The following is a 16,932-nucleotide window of genomic DNA, read 5'->3' as shown; positions in this document are numbered from 1 at the left end:
TTTTCCACTGTTATGTTACTGTTATTCTACTATTATTTCTCTGTTATTGTAGTGTTAATGTTCTGTTGGTAGTGTTCTAGTTAATTTTTTTATGTGAAATTTTTTCCAGATTTTCATCCCACTGCTTTTGCACGAGCACTTTAGCTATTTGTGTATCCACTTTAATGCCAGGAGGGTTGACTATCTCGATAATGTATTTCAAGAGGAGTTGTTTGAAGATGTTTAAGAAGAGTCTTTACTTTTTATGTATTGTCAAACTCTTGTAAGTCATTTATTCTGTTTTAATTTTCTTTTGGTGTTTCCTAGTTAAGTATTGTTACTGATTATGCTTTCTTTTCCTCATTTATTTTTGATGTTGAGTGTAATGTCTGAATTTTCGGTCGAAAATGGAGTTTCACGCGTCATGGAGGTGAAATATTTTAAAATGGTCAATGTCCCTTTTAGCTGGAAAACACCTTCACGTGAAAATATGGACTGCGGGGTGTATATGATGTTGCACATGCTCTTTTATCGTGGGAGTGTCTTTGATAGCGACTTGAGTAATGTTGTTTCAAGAGCCCTTTACGGCGCTGAGATAACTGCTTTGTTGGTGCTTTCTGATATGAATGAGTTCAGGGCTGATGTTTTAGAGAGTTTGTCCCAGTTGAGTAGTACTAGGGAGGAAACCCTAATTAACCTTGAAGAGAAACGCCGTATTCTGCTTTCAAAAGATAGCAATTCTCAATAAGGTAAGAAGCGTAAGAATGGTGGGAGGGTGAAAAGTGTTGGTAAAAAGATGAAGACGTCGCAGTCTGTTATCAAGTCTCCCATTGTGTCTACTGTCACCACTAGCCATCATGGGTCTGTTAGCACGCCCAATGCCATCCGTCAAGTTGAAAGCATGTCTGTTGACAACACTATGAGTCCAAAGTCTCTTTTGGGTAGTCATAGAAGGGGTAGGTCAGACGATGGCCTGGGTTGTTCTTTGGATTGCGGGGTAGAAGACACTAATATTGTTCTCGTGTCAGAGTTTATGCGGAAAAATAAAATATTGTTCTCTAAGATGTTCAAGTTGCGGAAGGAAGTGTTGGACTTTGTTTGCCGTAATGATGCTGGCTTAGAATCAACGTACATCCTTTTTTTTAGATATTGTACTGTTATTCTGTTGTTAATATACTGTACAGATATTGTATTGTTATTGTATTGTTATTCTAGTGTCACTCTACAGTGCAGTTATTGTAGAGTTTGTATTTGTGTTCTTATTATATGTTATTTTCTGTATGCAGAGACATGCTTGTGGTGTACAATGACGAGGTTGGCATGTTTTTGGACAGGGAGGATATTTTGTCTATTCTTCCAACAACTTTGATGTCATCAAGAGTAGTCGAGTGTTGGTCTACTCTTTTGAATTCGTTGGAGCTTGAACAAAGATCAGAACCACCCTCAATGTTATTTGGACTTCGACATATGGTATTGGTTCTGATTTTTGCATTATTACGTACTTATTTGCTCATCATTGTTGATATATTTGTTACATATGCTTTTTTCTCGCTTTTTTTATAGCATGATGGTCTTATTTCATTGATAGAAAACTATTATGCCTTCAGCCCTATTCAGAGTTAGAGTACAAGGTTGTTTGCGTCATGGGATTTTTTTATACAGTCATGTGGTAATAAATGTCAACTCAACTCTGACCTTATGTTTGTACCTCTTCTATACAATGATCATTACTCCCGTGTCTGCATCAACTTCATCCATCAAATAATCGATTTATTGGACAACACGTACCATTATGATGAGGACTCTTCGGACTTCATAAAGCTAGCAGAAACTGTGGTTAGTTGCTCTTATGTTTTTTCAATTTTTAGGCAATTATTGATTTGGTAAAACCTATTGGTAAGTGTCTCAACTGTGTTCACCTAGTGTTATTGTCAAGTTATCATAGTATTTGTTTCTAATTATATTAATTACTTATTGTTTTCTTAAATCCCTTTCTGTTCAAGCTAACCATATGCGATCGTATTTGGAGTCTAAAAATGTTATGAAGAATCAAGACTGTAGGAATTTTGAAATTATTGATGTGAAGTTTAACTAGAAAAAGGAGGAGCTGAACAACGAGGAGTCTGGCTGTGTCTTGCTATATACGATGGCGGAGTATGGTGGGAGGATATTTGAGTCCGACCTTCACAACAAGATTTCTCGTCGAAGCTACCGTGCGTAAATAGCGGCTTCTTTGATTTTGGCTGATATCAATCTGTATAGGAACTTAGTGATTCAGAAGTTGAAGAGGTATCACACTCGGAGGCTTAAGACCTTGGGAATGGTGTCAAGTACGGGGAAGTTAAAAGACAAAGGCTCTAGTAAATCTGGAGATCCAAAAGTTGCACTTGAAGTTAAACCAACGACCGTTGTGTATCCGAAGAGATCGAGTATTTAATATGTATTTTGGCAACGGATATTGAAGTAGTGTTTTTCTTTTTAATGCATTATGTGACCTTCAAAAGTTATTTATAGTGCACTTTTGTAAAGCTTGTGTTATTATAGTGTTACTCGGTAATTTATTCTGTGATGTGAATGTTAAAATCATTTTAGCTATTTTGGTTAATATTGGCGGTATTCCAAAATCTGACTCTTTATGTTTGTGTTGTAGTTTCTTTACCATAAGCAGTGTAACACCACGATAACAGTGCTATGAGAAATAGATAAGAGACAACAGAAACAGCTGGCTGATGCGTGTCATTTATATGATGTTTTACACCCTATTTTACAAGCATTTCAGAGCTCAATTATGTAGTTTATGCTACTATTTTCCCTATTTCCGTCTACTTTCGTGTTTTTGTATAAAATTGCAGAAATGTGAAGAATCCAGCGAAAAATGAGCCGAATCCGTTCCCGAGTGTTTAGCATAGGATTTGACATGACGTATTGACTCGAGGAATGAGTTTGGTGCACATCTCAAGGCCTAAAGATAGCAAAAGCATGGGTGCGTACGAGTTTAACAAGCAAAGAAGCACTTCACGATATTGCAGCCTGCTTCAGATGGCAATATCTAGAGTTCTAGTGCTGATGATCGAGTGATTCTAATTGGAGGTGAAAGCTTATCCTCTTAGCTTTCCAACGCCGTGTAGAACGCCTGATTTGACCAAGTAACGAATAAATGGCAGCTTTTTAAGATCATTTTGCATACTGCAGAATTCGTCGAATGCATTATCAGTACAACATCCTTGGTCGATCGACTGACCTACATGGTCGATCGACCAGAGCACGACTAACAGAAGCTACTGTTTAGCAAGAGTCAGTCGATCGACTGGCCTCAGTGGTCGATCGACCATCCCACGAGCTGACGCGCTAATTAAAAGACGAGGAAGCCCATTGTAATTAGGTTTAGGAATAAGGGTTTTACGTGACATTCATATATAACGTAACTCCTTTCCTATTCATTATCTATCATTCATTAGCTTAGTTTTATTCATTCATATTAGGGATTCAGATGTTACATACTTAGTTTACAGTTTCATGAGTTTCAATAAAGTATTTCTTTTGCTTTCGGATTCTTCACCCTGCTTTACGGTAATTCTAATTCCTTAATTTCAGTTTACTTTTATTCTTCTGTAGTTAAAATTGCTAGTTTAGAATTCTCAAAGCCAATTTCGCGTTTTATGTCAGTTAATTAATTAGTTAATTTAATTATGAAATCAATCGCTTTGTTTGTTAATTTATTTGCTGTTGTTATCACCATCATGAGTAGCTAAATACCCTTTGCTAGGATGTAGGGGATCTATGGCGTAGATGGCAGTAGAATAGGTAACCCCGCATTAGGGCTTGGTCGATCAACTGGCTTAACTAATCGGTCGACTGAGCCGGTTAGTCGATCGACTGGGGTAGCTGGTCGATCGACTGACTTCGTGTCTGATTAGCACCGTATAATTCGTTAAGTGCAATATTTAACAATGAGACCGAGAGGAGACTTATTAGATGCTTAGTAGATCGAAAGATAGGGGAGGGCATTAATTAAAGAGTTGAGACGACTAAATTGCTGAGATCGAGAGGTAATGTAATTTAGGCTTTAGGAATCACTAATCGGGGCGAGAGCTAGCATTAGTGAGACTTAGGGACTGGTAGCATAGGCCGAAAGGAGCTACTAGTTAACCTGGACCGAGAGGACTTGTTTTACCCATCCTACACGACTGTATTTCGGACTTACCTAGGATTATTGTGACATCGCAGCTATAGTGAACCGACCGTCTTAGCATTCCTTTTATCATTGTTTACATCTTTTATTATTTTTATCTGCTATTTAGTTTATATTTCTAGATTTAGATTTAATACATATCAAAACCCCCACAACTGTTACCCTTAGACTAGAATTAATAACAACTATTATCTCCCTACCTCCCTGCGGATCGACCCTTACTACCACTTGCTAGTAGTAGTTTGGTTTTATAAATATTATTTTTGATACTTACTTCAATAGGTATCAAATTTTGGCGCCGTTGCCAGGGAGGCAGCGCCAGTTCTAGTTGTTTTTAATTTTAGTATTTCATTCTTTAGTCTCAGGGAACTTCGGTTCCTTGAGACCGTTCTCATGTTTTATATTCTGAGTTTTCCACAGGAAGAGGATGAAATCTTTGTTGCTTATTTAGCCAGACTTTGGGAGTTTATTGAGCCCAGACGATATGCCTTTTCTTATCCCCAAATATGCTGCACTATTTTCCGGCATATGAATGACTTTACGCGAGCATACCTCGGGTCTATAGGTAAGTGGGATTTCGAAGGAATCCCCGTAATTGAGGTATTAGAATTCTTTAATTGGTTTGCTACTGAATCTCTTAAACCCAACTTTTCTCTTCATGTTGACTCAGATGAGGGGGTGGGTGAGACCTTAGAGACCGATCTAGGGAATGCTGACGGAGACATAGAGGAGACCATTAGCGTGGTTGACAATCCTTTTTATGAGGATAGTTTAGAACCCCTTTATGATTCTTGCACTGATAGCGAGGTCGATTTGGAGGATCTCTTTGAGAACCTCCAACTTGACGAGTCTAGCGATAAGGAGAGTGAGGAGGAAAATTTTGACAGTCTTGAGGTTAATTGGGATGTGTATGACGATATTATAGATGAACCTATTATAGAGGACCCGATTGACCCATTTGACATTACCGCCCCTTGCATTTGGGATGATTATCCACCTTCTCGTTTAAATGACCAGACTTCTCCACCTCACAGTTCATACCCTTCTGAGCATCGTAATTCTACTCGCTTTATTTTTGAGTCAATTGCTCCTGAGCTCTCTAATTTTTCACCCTTAGCTAGAGGGCAGAATTATTTTGTGGATGATTTTAGGAGCTGCCATAGGAAATTTGTTAGGCTTAAATGTTTTTACATTTTGATTTCCTATGTTATTTCTATCTTATGGTGCTACTTACAGTTTTGTGTAGCACATGCGCAGATGTATGATAGGTTGCTGAGAGCCTTGAGTTGTTTTGATTAGGCTCCATTAGAGTAAGCTGCTGAAGAAAAAGAGGTCGAGCGGGACCGGTCTGAAACCAGCGCTAGCCGGGAGGCAACCCGGATGTGATTTGTTTAGTTTTGCGAATAAAATTCGTAGTTGTTTAAAGCAAAAAATAAATAAAAACTCTTAGTGTGTGCTTAGTTTAATTTCCGTCTTTAGACTGTTACAATTGGGTTTAGCGCAATTTTGGGCGCGTTTTTATGTGCATTTACAGATTATTAGACCAAGTTAACTCAATCTATTGAGTTAATTCGAAGAAAGAAGCTATTTCGTCAGGTAGGTCAGTCGATCGACTGACCTAGCTTGTCGATCGACTGCCCTCAGCAGTACAGTACCCTCTGATCATCGTGAACTGGTCGATCGACCAGGACCATCGATAAATCGACCACTGTAGCTGCTGTACTTCTTTCTTCAATTTAATTCTTTGCACGTAATTTACCGCTTCATTTTTGTTTTCTCGGATAATGCGCGGTATATTCTGTCTTTTCAGGTACTTATGGTAGCACTACTGGCTACTAAAACCTCCTAGCTCACGCTGGTTTGAGAAGGTTTCTTACTGCGCTTAAAGTCTCGTGAGTTTCTGAGTTTAACTTCATGTCTTATTTAGTTAATTTATCGCAAATTCCCGTTTCCCTTTTATTTCATTACATGATTTTGCACAATGGGAACATTGTGTGATTTGGTTTGGGGAAGAGTTTTGCATTGCATTCACATGTTTTATTGCATTTCTGTTTCACGTTTATTGCACTTCAGTTTGCATTTATTTTTTCATTTCCTATATATTTACAAAAATTCAAAAATCCAAAATTTTCACGTTTATTTTAGCATATAGGTCGAGTCGGAACTGTAGTATTTCAATGATGACATTGCATTTTCATCTGTTTATGCCTAAGCCGTGCTTAATTGACATGTTATTAGTAGAATCTCATATTCATACCTACGAGATTTTGTTAAAATATTTGCTGGATTATAGACTTGACCTGAATTTTGGCAACCTACTTATAATTTCTAAGGATTAGAGCTCATATAACTGGTGTCATTTGTGACCGGTTTCATGTAGGATTGTGAGTACTTACTCCTTGCATATCATGTATCATTAATTTGCACATTTATGAAATTCAATTGCATTTTGCCTGCATACATTCGGGTTAGTGGTTGGTGTCACATGCAGGGAGGTGCTTACAATTTCCCCTTTATTTCATTTTACCCATTGAACTCCACATTAGCCAAATTTGCCTGTTGACCCTTAGCTACATCCAAATTTAGCCTACCTTGTCAAGCTAGTATAATGTATGCTTTTGCGGTATATAATTTATTGTGCCAAGTTTGGTCTGTATTGCGTTATTTGGAGATGGTAGAAAAGAAAGAAGGAGGATGGAAAAAAAAAAAAAGAAAAGAAAAAAACGTGAAAAAGAAAGAAAAAAAAAGAGGTTGAAAAAATTCAAAAAGAGAACAATGTTGAAAGAAAGAAACCGTGGAAGGAAAAGATGTTGTTTGTAGACGGTTTCACTCCTATGCTTTATTTACATTTTTTTAGGAGTATTTTCAGTTCGGTTTGGTGAGTTTTGTGCCAAATGAAGGGCATGTGCTTAATCCTATAAGTGAGTTGGAAATGGTTGTTGTCATATGGTTTTGTTTAGGTACTATTTTGATCACCTATACCTCCACATTCCCATAAATGTTTTGCCTTTCTTACCCATTGCCTCACTCTACCATATTTTTGTAAGCCCTCGGCTGTGACAGGACCTTGTTTGGTTGGAATGTATGTACGGTAGTTAGAATTGTCTATCATATTAGTTGCATGCATGATTATGTGGGTCGTAGTCTAGGTGAGCGGCTATTTCTCTTCCTCTCTTACATATATATGCTTACCCTTTGCTTCATGAGAGAAGAGTGGCCCGTGAGAGTCCAATTTTAAAGGTCTTGCAAGGTCGACGGTTCAGCAGTTTTTGACGACTACATAACTCGTTTCCATGATTCATATTGCTAATTGATTGTTGATTTGTAGCATTAAACTGTTTTTGGCTTTACAGTTTGCATTTCGGTCTGAGATTGAACTCGTTCCATTAGGTTTTAGGATCGAGTCTAGTTCTTGGTTGGGGACAAGCAAGGGTTTGGTTTGGGGAAGTTTGATGCGTGTCATTTATATGATGTTTTACACCCTATTTTACACGCATTTCAGAGCTCAATTATGTAGTTTATGCTACTATTTTCCCTATTTCCGTCTACTTTCGTGTTTTTGTATAAAATTGCAGAAATGTGAAAAATCCAGCGGAAAATGAGCCGAATCCGTTCCCGAGTGTTTAGCATAGGATTTGACATGACGTATTGACTCGAGGAATGATCTTGGTGCGTATTTCAAGGCCAAAAGATAGCAAAAGCATGGGTGCGTACGAGTTTAACAAGCAAAGAAGCACTTCACGATATTGCAGCCTGCTTCAGATGGCAATATCTCGAGTTCTAGAGCTGATAATCGAGTGATTCTAATTGGAGGTGAAAGCTTATCCTCTTATCTTTCTAACGCCGCGTAGAACGCCTGATTTGATCAAGTAACAAATAAATGGCAGCTCTTTTAAGATCGTTGCGCGCTGCAAAATTCGTCAGAATGCATTACTGTACAACACCCTTGGTCGATCGACTGACCTACATGGTAGATCGACCAGGGCATTAATTAACGAGTTGAGACGACTAAATTGCTGAGATCGAGAGGTAATGTAATTTAGGCTTTAGGAATCACTAATCGGGGCGAGAGCTAGCATTAGTGAGACTTATGGGCTGGTAGCATAGGCCGAAAGGAGCTACTAGTTAACCTGGACCGAGAGGACTTGTTTTACCCATCCTACACGACTGTATTTCGGACTTACCTAGGATTATTGTGCCATCACAGTTATAGTGAACCGACCATCTTAGCATTCCTTTTATCATTGTTTACATCTTTTATTATTTTTATCTGCTACTTAGTTTATATTTCTAGATTTAGATTTAATACATATCAAAACCCCCACAACTGTTACCCTTAGACTAGAATTAATAACAACTATTATCTCCCTACCTCCCTGCGGATCGACCCTTATTACCACTTACTAGTAGTAGTTTGGTTTTATAAATATTATTTTTGATACTTACTTCGACAGGTATCACTGGCAGTCTCAGTGCCACAATAACATTAGAATAACATCACAATCAGAAGTTGGGGTGGGCAATATATTGTTATTTGAAGTTTTTTAGTTGCTTCAATTTTATTTTCCCAAACAATAGACATAGGAGAAATATCTTGGACAGTAACTGATTACAATCAGGAGAGATAAACCACAATAATCGTACCATGATGGAAAGATGAACATTGTAGTAATATCACAATAACAGAATAATAACATTAGCTGAGAAACAAATAACAATCAATACACTCTCTTGCAATAACATCACATTAACAGTAGAATAACAGTTAACAATCAACATACTTTATTTTCAAAAACATCACAAAAACATCATATATATGTTACTCTTATGCTATTCTTTTTATAAATAATTTCTCATATGATCGTGTTATTGTACGGTTAGTCTATTTTTATCATCCTAGTATTAGTAGAAAGGTTTATCCCTTTATAAAGCATTTCTCATATCATCGTGTTATTTTGCGGTTATTTTGCTATTATTTTAATGTTATTATATTTTTATCATCCTACCATTAGTAGAAAGGTTTAGCATGAGGGAATGAGTAACATTGCAATAATATCATAATAACAGTACACTAATAGCACTTGAGAATCAGATAACAATAAACATATTATACTGCAATAACAATTCTTCATAGTATCATGGTAGCATGTTCTTTATTTTAAGACAAATATTGTTTTTAAGAAACTAACAACATTTTTATAAAGACACAAATATTAAAAGCATGAACCCTAGACAATGTTAGAAAGATTTTATATCTTTCATTACCTTCTCTGACGCCTACGCTTAGGGCCTTCGACAGTGCTTTCAACTTCCACGGACTCATTGTTAAGAGGTTTTTGTATGTGTCCATAAGTTACATGGCTTTCAGAACTACTGGCCAATTGTCAGAAATTGAAGGACGTGCTTGAGCATAGGCCTTCTCTAAAGCCTTCACTCCAGCAAGGAATTGATTCCCCATTTCGGCTTATGTGTATTTGTTTTGTTTGCTTGCCTTCAACTGTCGACACATACCGTTTTTCTCGGCTTCAACGAACTTTAGTCGTGCTTCAACAAATTCCATATATTTTAGTAAGGCCTCTTCACGTGCTTCTGCTGCCTCCACATTTATTAGTGCTTCGAAAACGTCTACATAAAGAGAATCTATTTTTCGTTTTGCTTCATTGAGTACGTCCTTTGTGTCCTCAAGCTCTATTTCTATTGAAGACTTTTGATTATTGCCAGTTACAGAACTCATTCTGCATCATGGGAAACAGAAACATTTTATCCATTTAAAAAAGACATTCAAAATACTTGAACGAAAAAGGAAAGCAAAAGAATGTCACAGATTACCTTTTCCAAAAAAGACAACCGATTAGTGTTGCAAAGTAGTGAAAGTATAAGTTTGTTGTTTTTTTTTTCTTTCCGTGTAGCAGCAGTGAATAAATTTTGTTTCTCAAGACAAGTATTTATAGTTGGTTGTGGGAGACAAGCAGTTTTTAATAAAAAAAATTAGATAAGATTAAGAGAAACTAGTGAAATTTTAAACATTAACTGCTGTAAAATAATAACAGGACTGTTTGATTCTCGTGTTATTCTAATGTTGTTGTAATATTATTGCAGTGTTATTATATTTGTTTATTTCTTTGTTAATGCATGGTATTTATTCTTTGGTTGTGGAAGACAAGGAGTTTTTTCTATTAGTTAAGATTAGGAAAAACTGTTTAAAGTTAATTTTTTTGATAATGTATATTGTAATTAGTTAATTGCTTTTTATTAGATAAGACAAGGAGTATAGGAATTTGTAATTTTAATTGTTGTTAATTAATAATGCCGTTTACCTGCCATGTTTTATCAGTAGTGTTATTATAATTTTATTCTATTATTATTATACTGTTATTTTTATTCTGTTTTTATCGTGCTGTTACTGTGAAAGTTTGTGATGTTGATGTTATATGGTGCGGTTTTGTATTTGTCTTGTTATTGTTATTCTCGTGTTATTTTTAAGTATTTTGCTGTTATTATGTTGTTACTCTTATGTATTCTGCGGTTATTCTCCTGTTATTTTTATGTATTCTCACATGTGAATAAAGACAATGTAGTTCTCCTGTTATTCTCCAGTGTTTTATCAGTAATGTTAATATTTTTGTTTATATTGGAATGTTTGTTCATATATAAAAAATATTCTAGTAAGATTTAAGCATAAAATGTAGTTCTCACTTATTATGTAGTAAATTTAAGCATAAAAGGTAGTAGTCACTTATTACACACACTGGTAAAAATAATGAACGGATGACAAATAGTAAAAGTGTTCAACTTCAGGCGAGCTCTTCATGATAGTCCTTCTCGTTTTTGTCTCTTGTGTCTTATTCACTTCATGCATCCGATGAATCTTCCTGCATTTTTTTAAGAGCAAACATTATTTTAGTATATGTTTTTTTTAAACAAAACCATCATTGTGCTGTTATTGTTGAACTAAGCAGTTTCATACTTCTTCAGTTTCTGATTCTTCTTACTTCATCGTCGTCCGAAGGCGGTCTGTTAGCGAAAGGAAGGTAACAAGTTCGACTGTTGTGATTTACCCACTTTTTGTAGCTACCGCACCTTCTCTTTCTCTTTTGTGGCTTCCTTCTGCCCTTTTCTTTGGACGTCATCAATCTTTTTCCACTGCCCTTGTTCTTTGCCTTACGTGGTGGTCGTATGTCGATTTCATTTGAAGCTGTGATTCCAAGAAGATATTCAATTTCTTTGATTTTTGTTTTTGGCGCGACTGGACCTGTGATGTTCACCCTGAACCGTTTCAGCATTTTCTCTAGTTGTTTCATCTTAACTGTAGCAGTAGTGTCCCGCACCCCCACAATTGCATAAATGTCAGACCATACCTTTGACATCTCCATTTTCTTGATGTCAACTTCACTGTAGTCTTCCACGACCTTCCCATTTTTATCGTGGACAATAGGCCTGTACGATTTCTTTGTCCATCGAGGAATGTAACACCCCCATTTATTCAGGAGCCTTTAGCTAGACATTCCCAAATAAATAGAACTGTTATCATATCGGTTTCCCGAGTTAGTGAATAACAAAGTACAACAAACCAAAGTACTTTCAATTAAAACTTTAGTGAATACATGTCTATTACAATTTAACTAACTAAAACTTAATATAAAATAATTACAACTCGCAGCGGAAATAAATAAAGTGATATAATTGTTCTATGTGATTTAGACTTCAACTATGGTCCAAGTCAAGCTCTCATCCCAATGCTCCCGAGTCAGCTAATCTTTAGTACCTGTCAAATTTGCTCCCCATAAAACGGTTCACCGCAGGTGTTCACGAATACACAGTCAACCGCGAGGTTGAGTAGGAATAAATACTAACAACAAAAACATACGATAACAATCCAATTTCCTTTTTACATTGCACAACCCCCTGATAACGTGCTCCATCCTTTTTCTTAGCACACCTCCCTTAACAACTTCTCACTTTACATCATTCCAACCGAAGTTGAAGTATCCACCATCCCAACCGAAGTAGAGGTATCCACCATCCCAACCGAAGTTGAGGTATCCACCATCCCTGTATAAAACGGAGGTATCCAACACAAATGTCATGATCAACAACAATAGTAATCATCTCAGAACGAGTCTGAGGTATCCAATAATTACGACATGAGATAACCAATAACCCCGATATAAACCAATGGCATATACTTCACATCTGATAGTTCATCCAACAAACATTATCGAGTAAAAGTTGAGTACGATTTATGATTTATCTCTACCTGGCAAGCGATTCCAATTAAGCAGCTCAAGCAATCCAAATAATTAAAGCAATCAACTAGAAGTATTATTCTTCAATAAATCCGTTCAACCAATTCCGTCACCTATACAAAATATTATAATTCAATTACTTATATACTTATTCCTTTTATTATATTAATTACCCAAATTAATTATCTATTATTTAACTCATTATATTGATTTAATTTATTACAATTTAACTTAATTAATTATATTCCCGTGTAACGATTACGTAAACCCGACTTGATAATTAATTTAAATAAATCCAAGTACACCCACAACCAATCCCGAGAAGAAAGACCCACGTCCACACTCATGCATAATCCCGTGACAAACAAAACCATTCATACGGTTTATAAATCGTACATAGCAACCCCACCCCATAAGCAGCCACCAAACACGCCTTACCCGCTACCTAGAGACACCACGTCACCAACCACCATTAGCCTGCACCATCACGCCCCTAGACGACCTCCAACCACCATCCTAACCGCCACAAGCACTCCAAAATCTCACGCCCCAACACTACCATGACACAACTAATACCGAAACTCGTCACATACAACCCCACGTTTAACTACTACCTACGACCACACCCGCCTCCGACAACTCCACCCAACCTGGACGCCACTAGTATGCAACCCAACGCACACACTCACACCCTAAACACCCGCCATAACGCCACCAGAACCCCACAAAAAGCTGCCCTAAATAGCCCTCTTCAAATCCCGACACAACCAACATCACACCCTCGCTCACCTCTTAACCCACCCTACGACCACCAGTGGCCACCACCGTGGTCTCCCTTGACCCACGGTGGTACCACCACTAGTCACGACCCCACAAAACAACCCATTACCACCCAGAACTGACACCAACAACCCACGATAGCCCCTCCCTTGTTCTTACGTAATTCCGGCCACCACCGCCACAAACCACCACCTTTACCACCCCAACATCGACCAACACGGTCGACCCAACCACCCTGAGCCATCCCTACTAAACCCAGGTGAGTCACGTCCTAAATAAGGCTTTAAAACGACACAAAACCCGCAATACAACCACCCCTCGAAACTCGCCTAAAACCACCCTCTCCCGTCGGTCAACGGTGGTAACATCAGGTCAACGGTGATCCCTGGTCATCTACGGTCACAACAGTACTTACAGCCTGATCTATCGTTGTCTAGTTTATAAGTCATAACAAAGCAAACATGTATACATGAGACGGTCTGAGAATATTACCTGAGACGATAAATTCCTGCTATTCCCCTTCTTATTCTCCCTCTCTCTCTCTCTCTTTATAAATTATTTTCCAGATTTGATGAATAATAAGGACCAATGTTTGAGGTTTCATCTATTTATATTGGTAGGCTAAGGTTATAAGGAACCAGTTAGGAAATATAAAATATATTATTATTATTATTATTACATATATTAATCTTACCATAAGTAGGATTTCCTCATACTATCTTTACTAATTTTATTATTGCCATAACATTATTATTATTATTATTATTATTATTATTATTATTATTATTATTATTATTATTATTATTATTATTATTATTATTATTATTATTATTATTATTATTATTATTATTATTATTATTATTATTATTATTATTATTATTATTATTATTATTATTATTGATATAATTATTATTTCCTTCACATATTATTAGTTTCATATTATATTATTATTAATTCCCGATACAATTCCCGATCACACTCATACTAAATTAATAAGTTTCGGTCCAATTAACAATGGCACACGGCTCAATATTCAATTATTAGCTAAGCCCAATTCCCGATTTGAATACTTAATTTATTATTTAATTAACGTCTTATTATTATTAGAAATGCCTTTAATCAATTATTAAATTACATAAATTATTATCATAAACTACTATCAAAATACGGGATATTACAAGGAAGCACGTAGGCTTCAGGTATCTTGTATACCTTCCTCCAGTTCCATACCCACATTATATGTCTGCAAACAAAACTACACCTCTCAAATAGCTTACAAGCACATTTAGTGTTATTATTTTCAAGGTTATATCGACGAGGAATTTTCTGTCTTTCAGTCCGACAATAATCTCATGGTACTCTACTACTCCTTCTGTTGTCAAACCTCCGACTCCCATGGTGTAGATGGCATGTTTTACTTCTTTTTGAAATTCAGAAAAGATAGCATGTGTGTATAGTAGTGATGCATGCACCTCTATTTACTTTGGGCCTACTTTCTCAAGCATACTATGCTCATTGGTAGTGTCCAATTGCCTTTGTGCATATCTCTGCTGTTCTATGGCAGAATTAAATCTCATCCAGAACTCGACAAGTGTTCCAAAATGGCTTTCAAACCATTTGAAGTAACTGTTTGAGCTTTCAGATCTTTGAGTTGTCCTCAACAAATATCCCAGAGGCAGATCCCGAAAGTAGGCAGATATCCACTTTTGTCTTATTGAAAAAATGTATTTCAACCAGCGGTTGTCCTGCAGCTCATGCTATGAAATCACGGCATTCCACTTTTATTCACACTTGTGTGGTTCTAAATCAATATCCCAAACAACAGCATTTATGTTAGTCATAAAATTTGTTTCATTATAGATTGTTCTTCCTACCTTTTCTGGCAATTTCTACATGATGTTCCACATGTAGTACTTGTGGATTGCCTTTGTGAAAATTTTTGGGCATGCTTTTTTAATGCAGTACATTGAGGTTGCTTTTGGCCCATCGCATCTAAAAACTTTCCAAATATCTATTCAAAGGATTCTTGACTCTCAAATTCAAGTAAGCCAGCTCCGAAATTCATGGTTTTTTTGGTTGTGGCCTACTCCTGTGAATGGAGTAAAAACCATGATGTACTTGTTTGTCCCGTAAGTAGGTTCAAAGGAGATCGTGTCTCCAAATATTTTTTAGTTGTTTATGGCTTCCTGATCAGCCAAGAAAACTTTTGTCAAACATTTGCTCTCATCCAGGTTATAAGCAAAATAGAAACCGTGTGTTTCAGCAAGCCTTTTGAAATTACCAATGAACATTGAGGCATCATTATCCACAATGTAACACTTGACATCTCTTTTGAAAATTTTAAAGTCTATCAAAGAGGCGCCCACATTATGATAACCATTTGAGTACTCCTTGAGAATTCTATAGCTTAATGTTGGACCTATGTTTAGTATAGTATGATCAATAATTGTCCTCTTAAAGTAATCATGGACGTCCCTTGACAGCCTTTGGAATTCTCTATTCCTGACAGAGTAAAGAGGGTGATTGTGAACCTCTCTTAAGTGGTCCACGATGTATCCAGCCGGTCGTTCATCTGTTTTTGGACAAGTTCTTAACATCATCTTTGCCTGACAACCACATCTTGTCAGTTCATTCTTCTTTGGTTGTCTAGTTTTTTACTTTTTCTTCTCTGTTGTACTCGATCTGCCAGCTTCATTATTGTTTAATTCAAGATGCAGTTTCCTTTTCATATCTCTATGCCCCTGTCTGTTACAAACTACTTATTTCACGGCGACACTGTCCTTTTGTTTGCCATTTGTGTACTTTCTCATATCAAAACCACAAGCCAATGTATATATGCTATAGAACTCCAGTCCTGCAATACTCCGTATTTAATAATTATATAATAACAATATTTTATCGTATTTAGATCGTTGGGCTTGAGATGGAATGATAATAATAATAATAATAATAGTAATAACAATAATAATAATAATAATAATAATAATAATAATAATAATAATAATAATAATAATAATAATAATAATAATAAGATACATGTATATACATACATACTATACTCATCCTATACTACGCTCACCCTATATATACCCCTTTATCCCTTATCCACCCACCTTTATCCACTCACAAAATCTCATAAAATCCACCATCAAATTAGAAGAGAGAGAGAGAAAAGAAAGGGAAGAGAATAAAGATCGTCTTTTGCCCCTCCGCCTCGAGATCGTAAGGTAAACCGCCTCACACCAGTTTATATATTATTTTAGTTGACCACCTCAACCTTGACTCACCCTAGACCTGCCGTTGACCACCCTTGGACAACCGTTAACTGCCCAAAAATGGGTTTGACCGAGTATATATTCACGGTTTGATTCTTCTTGTGTGACCGTCTTAAGACGGATTTTTAACTCGCCTTTCATGGCTGATTAGGGAACCCTTGGGTGGTTATTGTTGGGGGGTAGTGAGGAGAGTATAGTGGTGGCCGTTGTGGCGGTTTGAGTGGCTGTGGGTGGCGGAATCTGAGGGGAAAATAGGAGTGTTGAGTCGTGGTGTTTGTGGTGTTGTCGACTATTGTGCTGTCGCCATTGGTGTTGCTGGTGGTTACCGCCGGTGTCGGGGTGGCTTCTGGGTCCACCGTGGTCAGGGGGACCACGGTGGTGGCGGCGCCGGCGAGGGGATGATTTTGGGCTAGTTTCGGGTTTGTGTAGGGATGTGTGAGTGTGCCAGGTGTGTGAGTAT

Source organism: Silene latifolia, chromosome Y, assembly GCF_048544455.1.
Source record: "Silene latifolia isolate original U9 population chromosome Y, ASM4854445v1, whole genome shotgun sequence".
In the NCBI taxonomy this organism is placed as follows: Eukaryota; Viridiplantae; Streptophyta; class Magnoliopsida; order Caryophyllales; family Caryophyllaceae; genus Silene; species Silene latifolia.
Note: the sequence above shows the minus strand (reverse complement) of the source record.